We start from the raw sequence: 18797 nt of genomic DNA on the forward strand, positions 1-18797 counted from the left end.
ACATCGCTGGAAAATAGTCGCGATTATTCATTTTGATTTCTTCAACGGAGGTAATGAAGTGACGTTAGCGGAATATAATGCTTTTTTTTTTTCTCTCCTGTCTTTCTCCCTCTCTCCCCCTCAACACCCTGCCCTGCCCGCCACCCCTTCGCTTCCCTTCCACATTCGAGAATATTTATTCATTTAAATAATTTCTACCAGCCTTCGCTGCCAGGGAGGGAGGGAGGGAGGGAGGGAGATGAAGAAATATATAAAAATTGACGTGGAATTTCTTTTATATAAGTGGCGATTCGAAGACAGGGGCTGGCTGGCCCGGGGCAGGTTATATCCCAGCCTCGTCTACGATCTCCCTCTCTCTCTTTCTCTCTCTTCCTCTCGTTTTCTCTCTCTCTCTCTCTCTCTCTCGCTTTTCATCGCTGCTGGTAAGATGGTGGGCGCTGGGCGTGCCTTGCCTCTCGCCTGGTATTAGCCGTCAGCTGACTGATGCAGACTTTCAGGAGATGAAAAAACAGGGCATTTGCATATTTAGGCAGGTGGGTCCCATCTGCTTAAGATGCGCCCAGACTAAATTAGCGACTCGGGCCTTGATTGCTAACACATTCATGCATGCACACAGAATGTGAATGAAAGGCAAATAATCATCTGCATCAAGGCAGACTTATTAAAACCGAGCCACAGTTCCCACCGTCCTACCACTATTCTCCGGTTCACATATTATATGATTTCATCAGAATTTCGACGCCGAGATTCAAGTTTCACTAAACCTCGTATATTTGTTAATTTAAAAAAAAAATCCACTTTCTGTTTAAGTATCTCGCTGGCCTCTAAGGCTATTTTTGTGTTGCCTTTGTTCCTTCTCCACCCCCCCCCCCACCACCCCGCCATCTCTCTCTCTCTCCCTCCCTCCCTCCCTCGCTCTCCTATTGTCCTACCTCAGAAAAGAGATTTTAACATTTCCTAATGCAAAGAAATTCCTTCTTGTCCGATAAAGATCCCCTTGAGGAAAAGTTATTCTCTTTCTTGTTATAGTAAAATCGATATTTTAAAATTAAATGATTTCTTAAAAAAATAAAACAGTAAATCCTGCGGAGTGTACCGAGACGTTCACATGACGTAAAAGACGCTGTGTCAAAATGTACGCGTGATTATTATTATTATTATTATTAGTTAAGGTTCATTATAAATGGGTCTCGTTTTCTCAGATTTGTGTTTTTTCGGGTATGAAGTTCTATTTGCGTTAGAAACAGCCAAATGCCTGAAATTCAACCTCATCTTAGCCTGCAAGACCGATGCGTCTTAAAATGTAAGATTGCGGATAATTGTAGAAAATTCTTCAATCCGGTCTAAATTTGGAAGCTCCTAAAACAAAGACTGAGTTTTAAGAACCTTCCATAATTCTGTGTAATATGACGTTTTAAGACATAACACTTTTTACAGACAGGTTAAGCCAAGTGCAGTGCCAAACTTCAAATAATTATTTAAAAAAAATTTGTCCCCCCCCCCCTCCACTTTTCTCCTGCTGCCTCCGCCCCTCCCACCTGTGATTTGAATAGGGTACTGCAGACCCTTTCACAATACCTCACCCAAGTCAGTTAAGGAATCAGTTAAAATAATGATAATAATCCTTGCATTTGATACAGCTTCTTATTGTGTTGTCAAAACATCTCAAAGCGATTCACAGGAATTCACTGTAGAATGTAGTGATGTAGCACTAGTCAGCTTTGACGACAAGAGCAGTGATGTCAATGGCCGATGAAATTATTCTGTGTAGTGTATCAGAGGTGAGACTAATCTTTATCCTCTCGTATGTGAAGGGTCACCAGATAGGGATCAGGAATGGCCCACCCTCGGTTAATCTTCTCACCTCCCAGTCCAAGGGTGTTGGACTATATGTCATACCTCTACTAGTCAAGCCCCTGCTCTCAACCAAGGTGACAATAGATACTGATCACAGCCAATCTCCATTTCCTCCTCTCTAACCTGGTGATGCTAAGGCTAATAGTAGCTTGGAAGGCATCCATTGCTGAGACCAGCTATCTCAGCCTTAGTGACTGTCCATCCAGTCTGCGAGGCTCAGTGCTGCACTGTGCTGTCCCTTTTCCTTTATGATTGTGGACTAGACTGAAAATAGGCTTTAAATAGAAACCAATCGTTTAAGATCATGGTAAATCTCGTGGGATCTGCGGTGTTTCTGACTGCTTCTTTTCCCTCTTTTCTCTCTGTTTCTTTCTTCCTCTCTTTCGTTCTATCTTTCCCTCGCTCTTTCATTCTCTCTTTCTCACGCTCTTTCTTGCTCTCGCTCTTTCGTTCTTTCTTTCCACCTCCCTCACCCCCCATCTCGCTCTTTCTTCTTCTCGTTTCTCTTACTTTCTCACGATCGCTTCCTTTTCTCTTCCTTCACTCTTTCTTTCTCCCTTCTGCCCTGACAAAAATCTGTCTGTTTATGCATGTGCAACATCCAGATTGTGTGTGCGCAGACACATATCAACGGCAGAGATTTAAAGGGGTGGTGGGGGGGGGGGAGGGAAACGGAATGGAGAGAATCCGATCTGCAAACCATGGCTGAGTTATGGGCGCAGAGCAGAAGGCTGGCAGAAATCAGAAGAGATCGGGGAGGGGTTGGGGGCGGAGGGTGGGGGGGGGGGGTGCGGTGGAGGATGAGGAGCCTGGATGTGGGTTGTGTGTGTGTTTGTGTGCGTGTGAAGCAGAATAAAACGGGGGCGAAAAAAAATAACTTGCGTGACGGGCTTTTGATATCGCAGAATTAGTCTGCTGAGAAAGACAAGCGCAGAGGAAAGATTAATGGTTAATATATCATGGCGAGAAAGAAGAAAAGGGGAGGGATGGTGAGTGCGGGAGGTGGTCTGTGTGAGGGGTGGGGGAAGGTTGTGTGGAATAATGCAGCGGAATACATGTTGAGAAACAGGCAGTAGCGTAGACAACGGCAGAGGCAGACATGCCTGCGTACCAGGGTAGAAAAGGACCCAGTTCAAGTTCAAGGTCAGAGTTGATGAGCAGCGGTCTCAGTCTGCTCTGCACCCCCGCCCTGCTCCCTTTTGTCCCAGGGACCGATTTACATTCGCCAGCTTATTTAATGCACAAAGTAACATTTCAATATCCCCTTTGTTGGCTAAATTGGCTTCAAAGGGTCTGTTTTTTTTTGGATGGGGAAGGGTTGGGGAGGGGGGAAGGAAGGAGAAGGAAATTTATACGTTGTTTTCTTTGTAAGCAAAAAGACATGTTGACGCAATATTTGTGTCACTCATCTCATCGGGGAGGAATATTCGTATGACCAGATTTCACACTGAAGGGGATCAGGACATCTCTGGGTGGTGGAGAAATCTTCAGAGCACTGAACAAAGTTCTTCCAAAGGCCCACCTAAACGCTGCTCCCACCCACTCAGAGAGATTCATTTCACGAGTCTCAAGTCTCACTTTTATTTTAAAAACTTTTTTTTCCTTTCAATCTCCGCCCATCAAAAAAACAACGGCTTGTTCTTTTTGAAATAAATACATCAAATAAAGAATATTTTGCTAAGGACTCAATGGACTTTCCCCATTCGAACCCTCCTCAAAAAAAAATCCTCTGACCTTCTTTTTGAGTCCTCTCATTCCTTCCCTCTCTCCATCCCTCCCTCCGACAAATTAATTCTTGTCACTTGTCCAAATCTTTTGAGATTTGCAAATGAAAGTTTTGTTGTGCGAGGCCTTTGTTGTTTTTTTTTAACTGAGAAGGGTTACAACACAGAGTGGTGACAAGGAGCAGATTCAAAGATTTCTGCCATTTGTTTCCAGGCAAAGCAGAGGTAAACCCCCACGATATGCTTTCTCAAAGTTAGGGGGAGTTTAGGAAATTCCTGTTATGCTTTTGCAATTACCCTCCTCTCTTTCCTTCACTACCTCTTCCCCAATTGGCCGTCATCCCTTACCCCACAAGCCTCAACGGTGAGATTGACTCCCACCCAACAACAGCGACAACTTTCATCTATATAGTGCCCTTCACGCAGGGCAGAGTCTCGGAGCATTTAACATTGGTGGAGCCCGACCCTAGTGGGAGACACTACCAACCCAGATCAGCCGCCACGTTTTGCCTACAGCTACCGATGTGCTTCAAAGGGCCAACGTTTCGACACAATGAACTGCCGGATCAAAGTATCATTGCCGTCTAACTTTTACTATTTCTTAATTGGATTTCTTAATAAGCAATCTTAAGTAGTCCTTATAGTAACTGGAAGCATATTACACAAACTCCGCTCTGGTACACTCTCCTAACGGAAGGGAGACCCCCCCCCCCCCCCCCCGCGCCCCCCACTCCTTCTCCGGTTGATGGGAACTTTAATCTCATTAAGGAACACTGTTCAGAAGTATTGCGAAAATTAGGCTTCATTCTTACTTCATAGAAGTCTCAGGGTTAAAATCAAATGTGCGTTTACACCCAGGCTGGTGCAGGATCTCTGCACTAAGCATCTGTCAGGCTAGTTTAAAAGGGGATTAACAAAGGCTAAAAATGATCTTATCAGCCTCCGCGCGAGAAGGCGAGCAAAGTTCTAAAAGCTTTCTTTGAGGTCCGCGGGTACCCTAGGTAGACTAAAGTACTCGGCAATGATCAAGCACTTAGCAATGCAAGGAATGAAATGCAAGTCGGTGGCCTGCGGAGGGGGGGTGGGGGAAGTCTGATTCCAGTTAGTTCTATTATTCATTGTCCTTTAAGCTTCAGTGATTCAGGAGAAAACCCCACTAATAGACCTGTCTCTGGGCTATTTATGTATTTTACGAGGCTCAGTGGTCTCCTCGGCTGGGGCCCAGTGGGGTTTTAATCTGTTTGTGCTTTACTTTAAAGGCTTAGGCATCCTACATTTCTTCCCGTGATGTATTACAAGGTCCCAGTTCCTTATAGATTTCCACCCCCTTCCCACGGGACTGAATACTGCTAAAGTCCCATTCCAAATGAGGATCTCAAAAACTTTGCAACTCACTCCCTCTGTTCCTCCCTCAGTCCCTCCATTCCTCTTACACTCTATGTGCTTTAAATCCCCAAGTTTGGCCTCACCCAACCAACTACCTCCTTATTTATCTCATCTCCTACTCTTTTCCACCTTGTCGCTATCCTGCACCTTAAAAATCTTTGAAAAAATCACTCAGTGGATGGATATTGTCTTTATTTTATCCATGTTATTGCAAGACCCTCCCTTCCCATCCACTGGACAAAGTTCAAGCTATCTCAATCACGCCAGTTATCTAGAGGTGATTGTGCAGGGAATTCACCCTCAAACAGAATATGATGCCATCCCTTTGGTTATTATCCAGTTCCATCTGTGCCTGCTCAAGTGGACATTAAAGATCCCTTGGCACTGCTCAAAAAGAGGAAGGAGTTTCTCCTGATGTCCTAACCACCAATCCCCCAGACAAAAGTGGCCATTCACTTCATGGCTGTTTATAGGACATTGTTATTCGCAAATTGGCTGCCACATTCACTTATAAAATACATGTCACTACACATTACAGGACATCCTCTGAATTGCTTTAAGATGTCCTAACGTGAAAGGCAAGGATTATCTGGTTTTCTTCCTGTTGGGAAGGGGTGAGTTAGGAAAACTGAGTTTTCTTCTATTTTAGCTCGGCTCTGTTGACAGCACTTCCACTCCCACCTGGATCAGAGTTCAAGCCCCACTTCAGGACTTGAGCTCACAGGTTAAGTTGACATCCATCTTGCACACAGCCATGAGTGCCAATCTGGAGGACGGTTGGCCAGGACAGCAGGAAAAATTCCTGCTCTTTTCCAATGGTGTCAGAGAACCTTTAACGTCTATCTGTAAAGTAGACGTTAAGTTTTTGATCTGATATCCTAACCACTACCTCCCCCTCAATTCCGACTTCTGTGAATTATGGGCAAAGGAGGAAGAGGAGCTTTGCCAATCTCAGCGTTTGAGTGGATTTCCAGGAAATAACTTGCTGTGCGTGTGAAGGATTCCATATTTACAAATCCTTTTAAGAATCCAGCATCTTCACCCCTCTCCATTGATGGAACCCATATCATTTATTCCTCTGAGTACCAGACTGAGTCGTTGTCCAACTGGTCTCAGTGAAGAGATTATTCACTTAAATTCACTGAACTAAAAGTGCTACTAAATTACCCTCTTCAACCAGCACACAAAACAGACCCACTCCCGGCTGACAAATCACCAGCATCGCTCTTCGCTTGCTACCTCTCCATCCTCTGTGGCTCCAGTTCCACACTCGTCTTTGCCTTAACCCAAGTGAGCTATCCCTCTCACCCACCCTCCACTCCCCTTCCCACACCCTTCCCAATGAGGGACTTAGTTCACTTTAAGCTACAGACCTTGGCAATGGGATTGTGTGCTGGTAATGGGATTTGTAATGGGATTTGCTCATTATAAGACCACCTCCCCTTCCCCTCCCCTCCTCTTCCCCTCCCCCCCCTCCCCTACCCCCTATCCTCTTCCCCCACCGTCTCAGGTTGATACTAACCAGGAGGTTCTCAAGCCATCAACACATTTCTGCCATTTTAAGCCATTTATGGCAAGAGTTTGACAGAAGACAACTCTCTGGTTCACTCGTTGCCTAAGACGGGCAAAGCTTTTACAAAGTGAAATTTCACTCTAAGCCCTACTCATTGAAAAGCTTTTCAGCAGTTACGTCAAGCATTTCCAACACACACACACACTCTCTCTCTCTCCCCCCCTACCTCCCCCGACCCTCTCCCCTGTCTATCTGACGCTGATTGTGTGAGTCAGGGTGGGAATGTACGTACGTTCCACAGCACTGGCTCACAAGCAAAGGATCAGCGAGCACTGCGGTTTGCTACAGGGATGAGACTCATCCCCTTTGTCACCGCACAGCAGGCCAGGGTCTGGTCTATTCTAATCCACTAACTGTCACACACAACAGGTCTCTATTGTGCCAAACCCAATCTGAAACCTAGCAGCGTGCCAGGCCAAGCGAGGCCCTAATGAAAAGCCTTACGGTCAAGTTTCCAACTAGGATCGGGAGCTTTACTGTTGTGAAGAGGTTTTGCAAACAGTTGGTTTTCAATCAGCTTATATATTTTAATTCAAAATATAACAGTATGTCGTAAAGGCAATAAAAATTATTGAAATGCTGTAGTCTTTGGGAAAGATCAATCACTGAGAATATTTTCATGCGATTGGAGGATCCAGGTTATATCTCCTCTATTTGGATTATTCATAAATATGAGGCCCTCGTCTTCTGACTTCTCAGCTCTTCCCCACCCCCACCCCATCCCAGATAAAACATGTTCTTTTCTAGACACTGTTTTCACTGACAACTGGATTATGCCGACTAGGAAGTCATAGGTACAGTCCTGATCTATGCTGTAGTTTGGTGTGTACAAATGGTCTCATGGGTTAGAGAGGCGGTAAAAATCAGCATGGCTTCCCACTCCATCACTATCAATTCTCCAGTCTGCCTGCTGTCTCTGGCATGAAGCTGGAGGAGCCTTGTTTTTTTTCCTTCTTAAGATCTTGTCCTGGCAAGTGGACATCTTGCATTAGCCCTTGATTTTAACACAGTTGTTACCTTCATACACCTTTCTACCAGATGGATCTCTTTGCATTCATTTACACTATCACTAAGGCTTGATGACCCAAGGCTGGAGAACTGGTCCTACCTGAGACATATGGGTATCTCATCCCTACCCTTCCTTCTTCCAAGAGTTCTTCCCTGCCATGTATAACACCTTCACTGATGTAGTTAACTGGTGGACTGAGCCATGGCAAAGTTCGGGGTTCCCAAGTCTGTTTACTATTTGTCTAGCTGAATGAGGTGATCTCGGATCTTGGAAAGGGACTCGGAAAACGAGGATTACGGAGAATGAGAAAATCCCCTCTCTTCCGAGCTTCAAAACGTAATCCAACTTTGGATAATACTGTACTTGGCCAGATGTCTCTCTCTCTCTCTCTCTCTCTCACTCTCTTTCGCTCTCGTTCTCTCGCTCCCTGCCTGTGCCCGCTCCCATACTGTGTGAAAGAGTTTCAGGCATAAATTTGTTCAAGAGAAAAGCGCTCATTTGCTATTCAAGTTCGAAGACAAGAATAGGAACCTTATGTAAATGAATTCACTGACTGCGGTATGACAGGCTCCTCTTGTCCTAACTTTCCCAGCGACTCCTTTCACAGGGAGAGAGACGGAATAATGAGGTGGCTGTGGCCAACCCCTCAACATTGAGAGAGAAAGAGAGAGCGAGAGAGAGAGAGTGAGAAGGAAAGAGAACGAGAGAGAGAGAGAGAGAGTGACAGCGGCCCCATCACTGTACTAACTTATAGCTCAAAACCCAATAAGTTTAACCCTTGGAATTCCACTGGCCTGTCCCAAGATTCAATTTATCCAAGTATCCACATTGAAATATATTTATGTGTTCCACACATTACGATTCTCTTTCTGTGCCTCATTACTGAGTACTGAGCTTAGCACTTGGTAAAATACCTTGTATTTATATTGCATATAGTATTTTCCCCCACCGAAATCTTGCTTGCTTTTTGCCTTCCCCAGAGGTCTAATTTCATCGACTTTCTCCCACTTGATCTCATTCTTTCCATGATCTTACTCCATGATAGTCTTACCCCTTACTTCCTTTTCTCTCGTTCCTCCTACACTCTGATGGCTTTTAAAAACACGACACTGGTGAATGCGAGTGGGGTGGTGTAGGGAGGAGAAATGGAGCAGGTGGTATAAGAGACTGGGACAGCGAAGGGAACATTTTGCCCACAAAATACGCAGTCAATCCACTTTATTCTGGGAAGTGCTTTGAGATGGCTCAACGATGCGACAAGGAGCTACATCAAATACAAGGATGATTATAAAAGGAAGAGGTGGTATATGAGACCGGCTGAGAGAGACTGTTTTTTGGGGAAAAAAATGTCCTTTCAAACACAACACAACACAAAGTTCACTGCTAATGACTATTGCAATACTTGCAGTCTCACAGTTTAAAAACAGAGGTAGAATTTGCTTCAAATGCACCATCAGCCATTAATATTTTTATAGATTTTTAATTCCTAACATCTTTTAAAAATGCTTTTCGTATAATATTTTCCTCCCACCCCTCACGCACATACACACACACATACACACACACACACACACACACCGATCAGCCCGCAAACCGGGCATAGCCTAACATGGCGATCAAGGCTTCTCAACCGTTTTGCCTGGAAAATAAATTAACAGTCGGTAGAGGAGAGTTCCTTTTTTTCCCCCTTCGCCGCATAAATTATACAGTGATTCAGAGAGCACGGCGGTGTAGGGTCTGACAGGCAGAAGTTTGGGAGAGTTGTTGGGAGAATGGGCTGGGTGAAGGGAGTAAAGCTGAGGAATTGTTTAGGGGACAATAGCTCGGCCTCTCTGCATTGTGTCCCTCCTGGTTCCCATGAGCTGTTAATGACTGAGAAACGAGAGGTGCCACATCAGTGTAGCTCGCTCGGGACTCTCATTCATTTCCCAGCCACCATCACTTCCAAGGGAAAATGATTCATATTAGGGACGATGTGTATGACACTCATTCATAATAGACCCGCTCCTTGTGAACGCAAACAAAGACCCATTCAGAGGCTTGCAAGCCTCCCTACTGTCCGTTCTCTCCACTCTGGCACAACTCAAGCCTTGAGAAACTGTTCTCCATTACATCATAACCACATGAAACTTTCGCTCCCCCACCCCCCCCCCCCCCCACTCAACCCCCCACCTCCCATCTCCTCCCCTCCCCTCTGTTTCTTACACAGTCGGCCAGAGAAAAATAGTAAATTATAAGTATTTATGATCCACTCTCCCCCCCCCCCGCCCCCCGCCACCACAGCCGTCAGCAACCACCCCCCCCACCACCACCACCCCCTTCCCCTGCTAAACAAGCCAGCTGTCATAGCTTTTATTCTGTTTAGAAACCGTTGCTTCTTGTCTCTGTGTTTTGTTCTGTGTTGAAACCCTCACTGTACAGTGTGCAGTGTACATTGCCAGAAAAAAATAATCTGGTCACTCATTCCACGGCTGTTGTGCGCAATTGGTTGCCACGTTTCGCCCACAAGATACACAGTCAATTCACTTTACAGTTATTCTGTGAAGCCCTTTGAGACGTCCCAACGACGTGATAAGGCGCTACATCAAATGCAAGGATTATTTTTATTTTATTAACATGCTGTATGAGACCAAGAGACATTTTAGCTCTTTTTTTTAAAAAAAATGTGGGTTTTTTTGGGAGGGCTTCTGTGTCAAGACCTTCCTCTTTAACCGCACCTTTGATCATCTTTCGCCTCCCCACTTCCCTCGGCTCCCACCCCCAGCTCAAATCCCAAGCACCTTGGGACAACCTCCATACATGAAAGGCGCTGTGTAAATGTAAATTTGTATTGTTGTAACCGGATCAGACTTCTGCAAGTTTTACTGTACACTCACTAACTCTTCTGTCTCTCTTTTCACACAGAAACAAACTCGAAGCCACGGATGCCAGGGGCGCAACAAAAGATTCAGGGTCAGAAGGTAATCTGTGTTCAATAGAAAAGGCGAGTTGCAACCTTTCAAAAGTAGGGGGTGAGGGGGAAGGAAACTGGGTAGGAGATGGATGTGCAGAGCCATATTTGGTCACCTATTAGGAAATTAGTCCAAATCCAGACCAGGTCTAACATATTTTTGAGGTCAGACGGGTATCTGACACATGCAGAAACACATCACCATGCTTAAGAGTATCCAAACCAAGCTGAGATTTCCATGCATCCCATCTACACATGGTGGATGTATCTTTGTTGATCTTATACAAAGAGGATACAAAGGTGACTGACGCTTCCCCCACCATCCCAGTTCATGACCTCATTGGTAAAGACATCACCCAGTGCCCAATAAGACCATTATAGAGCAGAACGTCTTGCCCACCTGTGCCTAAAACTCTTTGCACGGAGAGTGCACGTTACATTCCATCAAATGTCTCTGGAATTTCCATGTATCTTGGTTTGGTTTCGTTGCTACTGGTGATGGGTTTCCGCATGTGTCAGGCACCCGACTACCAAAAAAAAACATTCAAAGGCTTCAAACAGAGAGCAGCAGAGGGGTCAGCACTCTGACCTTTCACATCTTTGACCTGGGCTTGAATCAAGTCTAGACGGATGGGATGAAAGTCTCCTCTGTCTGATGGTTGTAAGGGTCCCTGTGTGAGATGAGTTCAGGCCAATCAAGATCCAAGTCCTAATGTTTTTATGCTCTTCTCAGATAGTGTCTACGGCACATTTTTGGAGCAGTGTAGAAGGAGCTTGACTCTATCTCTAACCTGTGCTTTAGTTGACCTCGGAGTGCTGGATGGGATATTGCAGAGGGAGCTTTGCTCTGTATCTAACCGGTTGACTCACAGAATGGCAGACCTCAATACAGGAACTCAGAGATTTTGCGGAAACAATTCGCGAGGAAACGCTATAAACGGGTTTTGTATATTTCCAATTTTTGCACAATTATTTCTAATAAATTAAGCAAAAAAATGACATGTGTTTGTGTGTTCTTTTTATGAGTTAGCCTCCAGGTTTTTTTTCAAACTGAGGAGTTTAAGGTGAAGGATCAAGAGAGAGGGACACCACCCAGGTTGTTAGAGAATAGGTGAGAAGATGTACTAAGTTAAGTCATACTAAGGTTTAAATGCCCGTAGATTGTAGGTGGAAGGGAATACTGACAGACGAGTCCGCAGCCCTGCCCTCATCAGTATTAATCCACGACTGTTTGTGGGACGCTGCTGTGCGCAATCGGCTGCCACGTTTCACCCACAAAACACACAGTCAATTCACTTCACAGTATATTTTATGAAGCACTTCGAGACGTTTCAACGACGTGACAAGGTGCGATACCAAATGCAAGGATTATTATTTTTATTGTACGGTGTGTCACTGTGCTTCGTGGCACAATCTTATTTCGTTAACAATCCCAATCCTCGCCCCCTCTCTCCCGCCCCCCCCACCCACCACTCCCCTCTTCCCCGGGGAAAAGAGCAGACATAAAACAACAACAACAACAGCTGGAAGAGTCTCGGAGCGTTTAACAGTAAGCCGAGCTGTGGGGGAGGGAGTTGGTGACTGTAAGCGAGGTCGAAGAATGTTTTTTTTAAAACAAAAAAAAACAAGCAAACGCCATTTTTCTGGAACCCATAAAAAAAAATCAACAATACCGAATGTTGTCTCCCAACAAGAGAACTCAATTTTAGAGGGAGCAAAAGAGAATGGCGATGGATGCAGACTGAGTACAACAGCCATTCATTCTAGTCTCCTTGTCTTAACAGTCCGTCCAAAGCGAGATGTTTCAATGTAAAACATTTTTTTGAAAAAAGAAGATAGATAAAATATAAGGGAATAAAAAGTTCACAAAATTGCCTCGAGGCAGATATTGTCTATACCCTGATCTACAGCGAGGTGCAGATGGACCCAGTTCTGAAAGGGCTCGCTTTCTCTCTCCCTTTCGCTCTCTGTCACTCCCTATTCTTTTCCAACAGTATGTAAGAAATTTGGAGCTGGATATTAAATTACCTCGCTAAAAAGAAGTTTAAACAAGATGGAATGGCCGAGGTCTGGGGCTTATTATGCTAACTGAGGGGGGAAAACGGGAACCATTCACAAGGCTGGTTACAAGGGGTCTGAAGGTCTGTCGTGTTCACAGGATTCCTCCTTTGTCATGCTAATTCACAAAACATACAGATGTCTGCTCAATGGACTGTGAAATACAAATGATTTCTTAGGGACTGTGCCTAAACAGTAAGATGTACTGTCATGCAGGGAAGGTGCGGGAAGGGGGAGAGGGAGGGTAGGAAATTAGAAATAGGAGCTGAATGGTGCGAAAAAATAACTTAAAATGGACTTATAAACATTTACTTTAAGAGTTTGTGTTTTGATAGGTTTTCTTGGATCACCCTCCTCGCCACAACCACCACCGCTCGCTCGCTCACTCGCTCACTCACTCCTCTCTCCTCCGCTCGCAAAAAAAATAGTTCCCCCCAACCGATTTGGGAAATGGCTATTTTAAAAAAAGACGTGTTGCATTGTGTGTAAGAGGCCAGACAAAAGAGGGTCTGTAATAGTCACTGGAACTAATTCAGGGTCTTGAGAACTTGGAAGATCTCCAGACAGTCTCGGGTTTCATTTCTCATCGCAGACAAAAAGAAGATAGATTGGGGGCATGGGTTCCCTTACACAAAGGGTCTCCGGAATCAATTTTACACCAAATACGATTCATAAATTAGCATTGCATGCACACACACAACCCTCGTCAACTACAGTGGCCGTTGCCTCATTCAGAGCAACTTGGGTTTATTATTCCTTGTGTGTGTAGGGTGACGATGAGGAGGAACTGAGAATATTAATTTTACAGACAAAGCAGTGACCGAGTTTATAACAACTCTACCACCTATAGCACACTTAACACGCATGTTTATTTACAATATATTATGGCACGTTTCTAACCTCATTAAACTCAATGTCTTGTTAAACCAAACAAACAAACAAACAAACAGAAAACTGCACAAATGAACAGGGCTTAAAGAGAATGAGGAGAATGCATTAGAGTCTCGAAGTTAAATTCAAAGACGTCAAAAAGTTTGCTTTCATTTATTTTTGTCTTGTAAAAAGTTTAGAAAGAGGTAACGCAAAGGATTTTTTTAAAGAAAAAANTAGGTTAAAACAAACTAAAAGAGGGAGACAAGCATCAAGTGTGGACTGGGATAAACCCAGGTTTGGAACCTAATCTGTCCTGTGTTAGCTGAGTTTGACCTAGACTCTATGTATGGCATCAATGAACTTGGGCTATGGAGAGGGTAAATCAGGCAGGGTTTGGGATTGTGACCCAAATACACCGTTTTTCTCCCCACCCATTCATTCAGCCCCACTCCATCTCCCTCTCTCCCTGCCCCACTCCATCCCTCTGCCATGGAAGGTCGAGTTTTCTTCCCAACCTACTAACCAGTTATCGACAAGCGGTTAACAGGCTCGACTGTTAAGAGATCTAGTTGAAAGTGGCTTCACTCTATCACCTTCCTATGATAGTCGCTGCTTAACGCTTTGGGTATTTTTGAACAGATAATACATTCTGGAAGATGCTGTAATTCCTTCCTTAAGCACACGACTAATTTTAGCAATTGGTATCCAATGTAATTTGCGTAAAAGTCTGTTCCTAAGCTTATGTGTTTAGTGAAAAAATGAATTGCTCCCAGCAGTTGGATACAAGGACTGGGAGATCGGTGCTTGATCCTGCCAGGGGAATGATAGATATTTTCTATTGCCAGGACTGGCAGTCATCATCTCAATAAGCATCACACTCTTGCAAGTCATCATCTCAATAAGCATCACACTCTTGCAAGTCTCTGGATGGCACTATCCCAATTCCCAGTGGCGTGGGTGCAAAACTGCCTTTCAATCAGCCCTGAATTGTCAATCTCACCCAGAGAGGCCACAGGATGGAGAGGGATTTGGCAAATGGAAAATGTTGGGCTGGTGCAGTAGCAGGCGCTCTTTTTGGTATTTGGACGGAGCCACTTTGTTACAGCTGGATGAAGGGAGCTGACAATTTCCATCTATAAAGCTCCCATGGGAAGAAAGAAAGCCAGAAAGCAGAGAGGGTGCCAATAGATTCAGGTAATGGGGGTAACTTTGAAGCAGAGCATGGCAAGCAATGCAATTTTAGCTGGATTTCGCCCACAAATATACAGTCAGTTCACTTTACAGTCTATTCTGCGAAGCGCTTTGAGACGTCTAGAAGACGTGAAAAGCACTATATCAAATGCAAGGTTTATTATTATTATTATTATAAACTCCTCAAGGGGTCCCCAAGCCTTGGCTCTTGCCAACCTGCGCCTCATGCTCTCTGGAATTAGGTAAACATTAGGTGTGTCCCAAAACCAATTTTATTTGATGGAATTTCCATAGGATTTTAAAAGGATTTGTTGGTTCACGGCTCACTCCTGCGATGCCGTGCGCAATTGGCTGCTGCGTTTCACCCACAAAATACACGGTCAATTCACTTTACAATATAAGCTGTGAAGCGCTTTGAGACGTCTCGACGACGTGATAAGGCTCGATATCAAATGCAAGGAATATTTCAGGTGTGTTACTTGGAGCAGCCATGATCCAGCTTCACAGAGACACTTGTTTAGTCACAGGACTGCTGCAAAGGGGAGAAGAAAAGGGAACAAACATCTCACAATTTCATTGAACCAGGGGGAGCGATAGTGATGGGAAGAAATGAAAGGAGGACAGGAACATTTCTAAGCGTTTCACTTAAACAACATAAAGACGAGTAAATGCTCAAAACACTTTGGTGCCACATGTACCTGACGGGGCCTGGAAGAGATAGAGCAAGAGAGAGCGAGAGAGAGAGAGAGAGAGAAAACCACAGCGTCAACAGAATTTGAAACTTCAAATACAAAGCGCGTAAGAAGGAAATGCTCTTTGGAAAACCTTTTCTCCAGTTTGTTTTAAGGACGAACAAAATCATTTTATTTCCCTGGTCCTTCAATCTCTTTGTCCATTGAACAGAGAGGAAAGGCAGATGGGAGTGGAAGGGGTGTAGGGGTGTGTGTGTGGGGGGGGGGGGAGAAAAAATAAACACCCAAGGTGAAAATAATTCCTTTGTAAGTGTTAGTGGCAGGTAATATCCTGTAAGTAGGTGTTGGGATATTGTCTTTATATCTTCTCGACATGAAAGGAAATCAACAACCCACACCTCTGGAAGGAAGCCTGGCAAGGCTGTCTCTAATTGCTTGTCTCTTCAAAGATACTCGTCTCTCTCTATCTCTCTCTGTATGCAAAGGAATGCCAAATCCCTCAGCTTCTTGTTAGAACGGTTCCAAAGAACTCTGGGTGATTGTAGACCCAGCAAATGATATCAAATTTGACAGGAACTTTTTTCTCTCTTCCCCCTCCTCTCTTTGTCTCTCTCGTACCTCTATGTCTCCATCTCTTTCTCACTCCCTGTCTGTATCTCCCATCTTTTCGCCCACAGTCAATCCACTTGACAATGTATTCTGTGAAGCGCTTTGAGACGTCTCAACGAAGTGATGAGGCGCTATATCAAATGCAAGGATTATTATTATTTTTCATGTCACTCTTACTGTGCCCTTCTGGCACTTCCCCCTGCCCCCCGTCCACTCTCTCTGGCCTTGCTCCTCTTACTTTCTCTCATTTGCTTCCCTCTCTCTGTTTTCCTGTAAACTCATTCTGGTATTCTGTCCAATTCTTGTTCATTTTGGATTCAGGTAGTTTGGTTGGTCTATGCAAAGAGTAATGCATCCTACGCTGGACTGTAATTGAGAGGACTTAAATAGTTCATACAGTTTATAGAATAATGAATCCCAGGGATGAAGTTTCAGGATAGAACCTAATCCAAAAGTTTAGAAGATAATAATAATCCTTGCATTTGATATAATGCCTTATCACATCGTTGAGACGTCAGTCACAAAGCGTTTCACAGGATTTTATTGTGCAGTGTCGTAACTGTGTATTTGGAAGCAAACAAGGCAGCCGATTAGGGCACTACAATGGCCCACAAGCAGCCAGGAAGTGAACAACCCCTATTTTTTAGTCTGTGGGATTGTTGGCTCGGACGATGATATCATAACCCACCACAAGAATGAAATTTTCCCATTTCACAATGGTCACTGAGCTTGGGGATAATTACATCTGTAAGTTTCTGTAGGCAGACACTGTCCACCTCACAGAGAGCGGTGCATTGAATTTCCAGCCAGCTTTCAATAGCACAAGTCACTGGCAAAAGTCACAGCACTGACTGCTGAGGTGCTCAGCCTCACTCACACAGTTGGATTATTCAGATGCAGGTTTACCTACACATAAATTACCATTGAAATTCCCAGCTATATTCTCATTATTGCAATAATCGGAAGCTTTGCACGAACAACACGAGCCAAAGGGTTTAGGTAAACTGAACCCTAATGAGAGATTAATATGGTCATGAAGTCTACAACAAGGAGGGCAAGCAACTCGGGCTCAAAAGAGAGAAAATGGACAGACAATTCAGATGTAGGCAGTTTGCACAGACAGCAACGAATGTGTGGAATGGACGATGTGGGTGGGGAGTGGGGGCTGGGGGCAGATTATTATGTCAACAAATTCAAGAGGGGGGGGTTAGAGAAGTGAAGGAATCGATCGGTGGGTGGGGGGTATGAAAGATGGGAGTCATGTAGGAATATTGTCTTTCAAAAACAGAAACGACTTTGGGAACGGCTGGAAGGACTGCTGCGTTTTCTCCGCTGCTGTGCATTCCTCTGTTGCTAAAGCGTTCGGGCAGCCGCACCCAAACCCTCTCGTCATTGGCGGCATCAAAGGCGTTATTTTTTTTCTACTGTTGTTCAATGCGACTTAGCTGCACAACTCACTTTGCATCCACCTCTTGAGTCTGAAGCCTGGTAACCGTCTGAAAAATCGTGGGAAACAGGTTAAGGACTAAAGAAGGGCTCTATTATATTGCAGAAGTGTGACTGAGAGCAGGCCTTGTGTCGGGAGCATCTATTCTTCTCTTTCCCCCCTCTGCCCTCCACCCCCCAGCCCCCCCCACTCCTCTCCTCTCTCTTCTCCCCCATTAATGTGCAGGATGGTCTGAACCGCAGCACAGAGCGACAGAGTTGGTGACATTTGGAAGACGGTTTCTCACGCAGAGTCCTGGTGAGCAGCTGTCAGCATCTCTTCAGGAAAAGGCCAGCTTGAGATATCACCTAGTGGGGGAGCAGGGTAACTGTGGCTCACAGCCTTTCCTCCAGGACACAGCAGCAGATATTTCTGTAACGCAAACACAGCACAAATTTTCCCTCCGTGCATTATTTTTGGATTTTCACAAATCAGCAAAAATAAAATCAAACTTACATAAATTAAGATTAGATAGATAGATAGATAGATAGATAGATAGATAGATAGATAGATAGATAGATAGATAGATAGATAGATAGATAGATAGATAGATAGATAGATAGATAGATAGATAGATAGATAGATAGATAGATAGATAGATAGATAGATAGATAGATAGATAGATAGATAGATAGATAGATAGATAGATAGATAGATAGATAGATAGATAGATAGATAGATAGATAGATAGATAGATAGATAGATAGATAGATAGATAGATAGATAGATAGATAGATAGATAGATAGATAGATAGATAGATAGATAGATAAGCCCTCCCTGGCTTTTCTGACTGCAGTGGGGCTGTAATTTAAATTCAACTTGAATTTCAGCCAATGCTGAAAGAAGGTGGCACTGTCTCTTTAATTCTCCCCATTGACCAACAACCCCCCCCCCAAAAAAAAATAAAAGTGTGGAAGCTTTAAATAGAACTTTCTCCTTTTATGGAAGTTTTGAAAGGTGAGACACACACAGACACACACACACAGTGTCAGGAACAGTGGAGTTCATTGGAGAGAGTATTGCAACTGAGACGTTGCCTTTCAAACACTGCGCAAAAGCCCAAGTCAGCAAATAAGAAAATAAACTCTTATTTCAAACTCACCTGATGGAGAGGCAGAGATGTCCAGGGGCAGCCCGCAGCTGCGCAGGCGCGGTGGAGCGCCGGGCATGCTGGGAGTTGCAGTCGGCACCGCGGCGCCAGTGAAGTCACGCAGGCGGGCGCGTCACGGGCGTACTACAGCTCCCAGCGTCCCTCGCGCGCTCAGCCGACCCTCTGCTGACGCCACGAGGTAAGGAAGGAGGGAGGGAGCGGGGGTGGGCGTGACCGAGCCACCGACTCCAAGCTGATTGGCCGCGCGTCTTCCGGGCAGGTCGATACATTGGGCGAG

General features: G+C 44.6%; 2 long non-coding RNA genes across 2 annotated transcripts in view; one reads left to right on the forward strand and one right to left on the reverse strand.

The window, feature by feature from the left end:
* Positions 1–11443, forward strand: part of LOC103181988 — a 51403-nt gene extending 39960 nt beyond the window's left edge. Inside the window, exon 5 of the long non-coding RNA XR_488267.2 lies at positions 10454–11443. This is a non-coding gene — a long non-coding RNA (uncharacterized LOC103181988). The remainder of the gene's footprint in view (positions 1–10453) is intronic.
* A 5022-nt stretch (positions 11444–16465) lies between these two features.
* Positions 16466–18564, reverse strand: LOC103181989. The gene is made up of 3 exons (XR_488268.2): positions 18512–18564; positions 17656–17780; positions 16466–17418 (listed from the first exon to the last, which is right to left on the reverse strand). It is a non-coding gene; the product is annotated as an uncharacterized LOC103181989 (long non-coding RNA).
* Between the last annotated feature and the right edge of the window lie 233 nt (positions 18565–18797).

Source organism: Callorhinchus milii, unplaced genomic scaffold (genome assembly GCF_018977255.1).
Source record: "Callorhinchus milii isolate IMCB2004 unplaced genomic scaffold, IMCB_Cmil_1.0 Scaffold21, whole genome shotgun sequence".
In the NCBI taxonomy this organism is placed as follows: Eukaryota; Metazoa; Chordata; class Chondrichthyes; order Chimaeriformes; family Callorhinchidae; genus Callorhinchus; species Callorhinchus milii.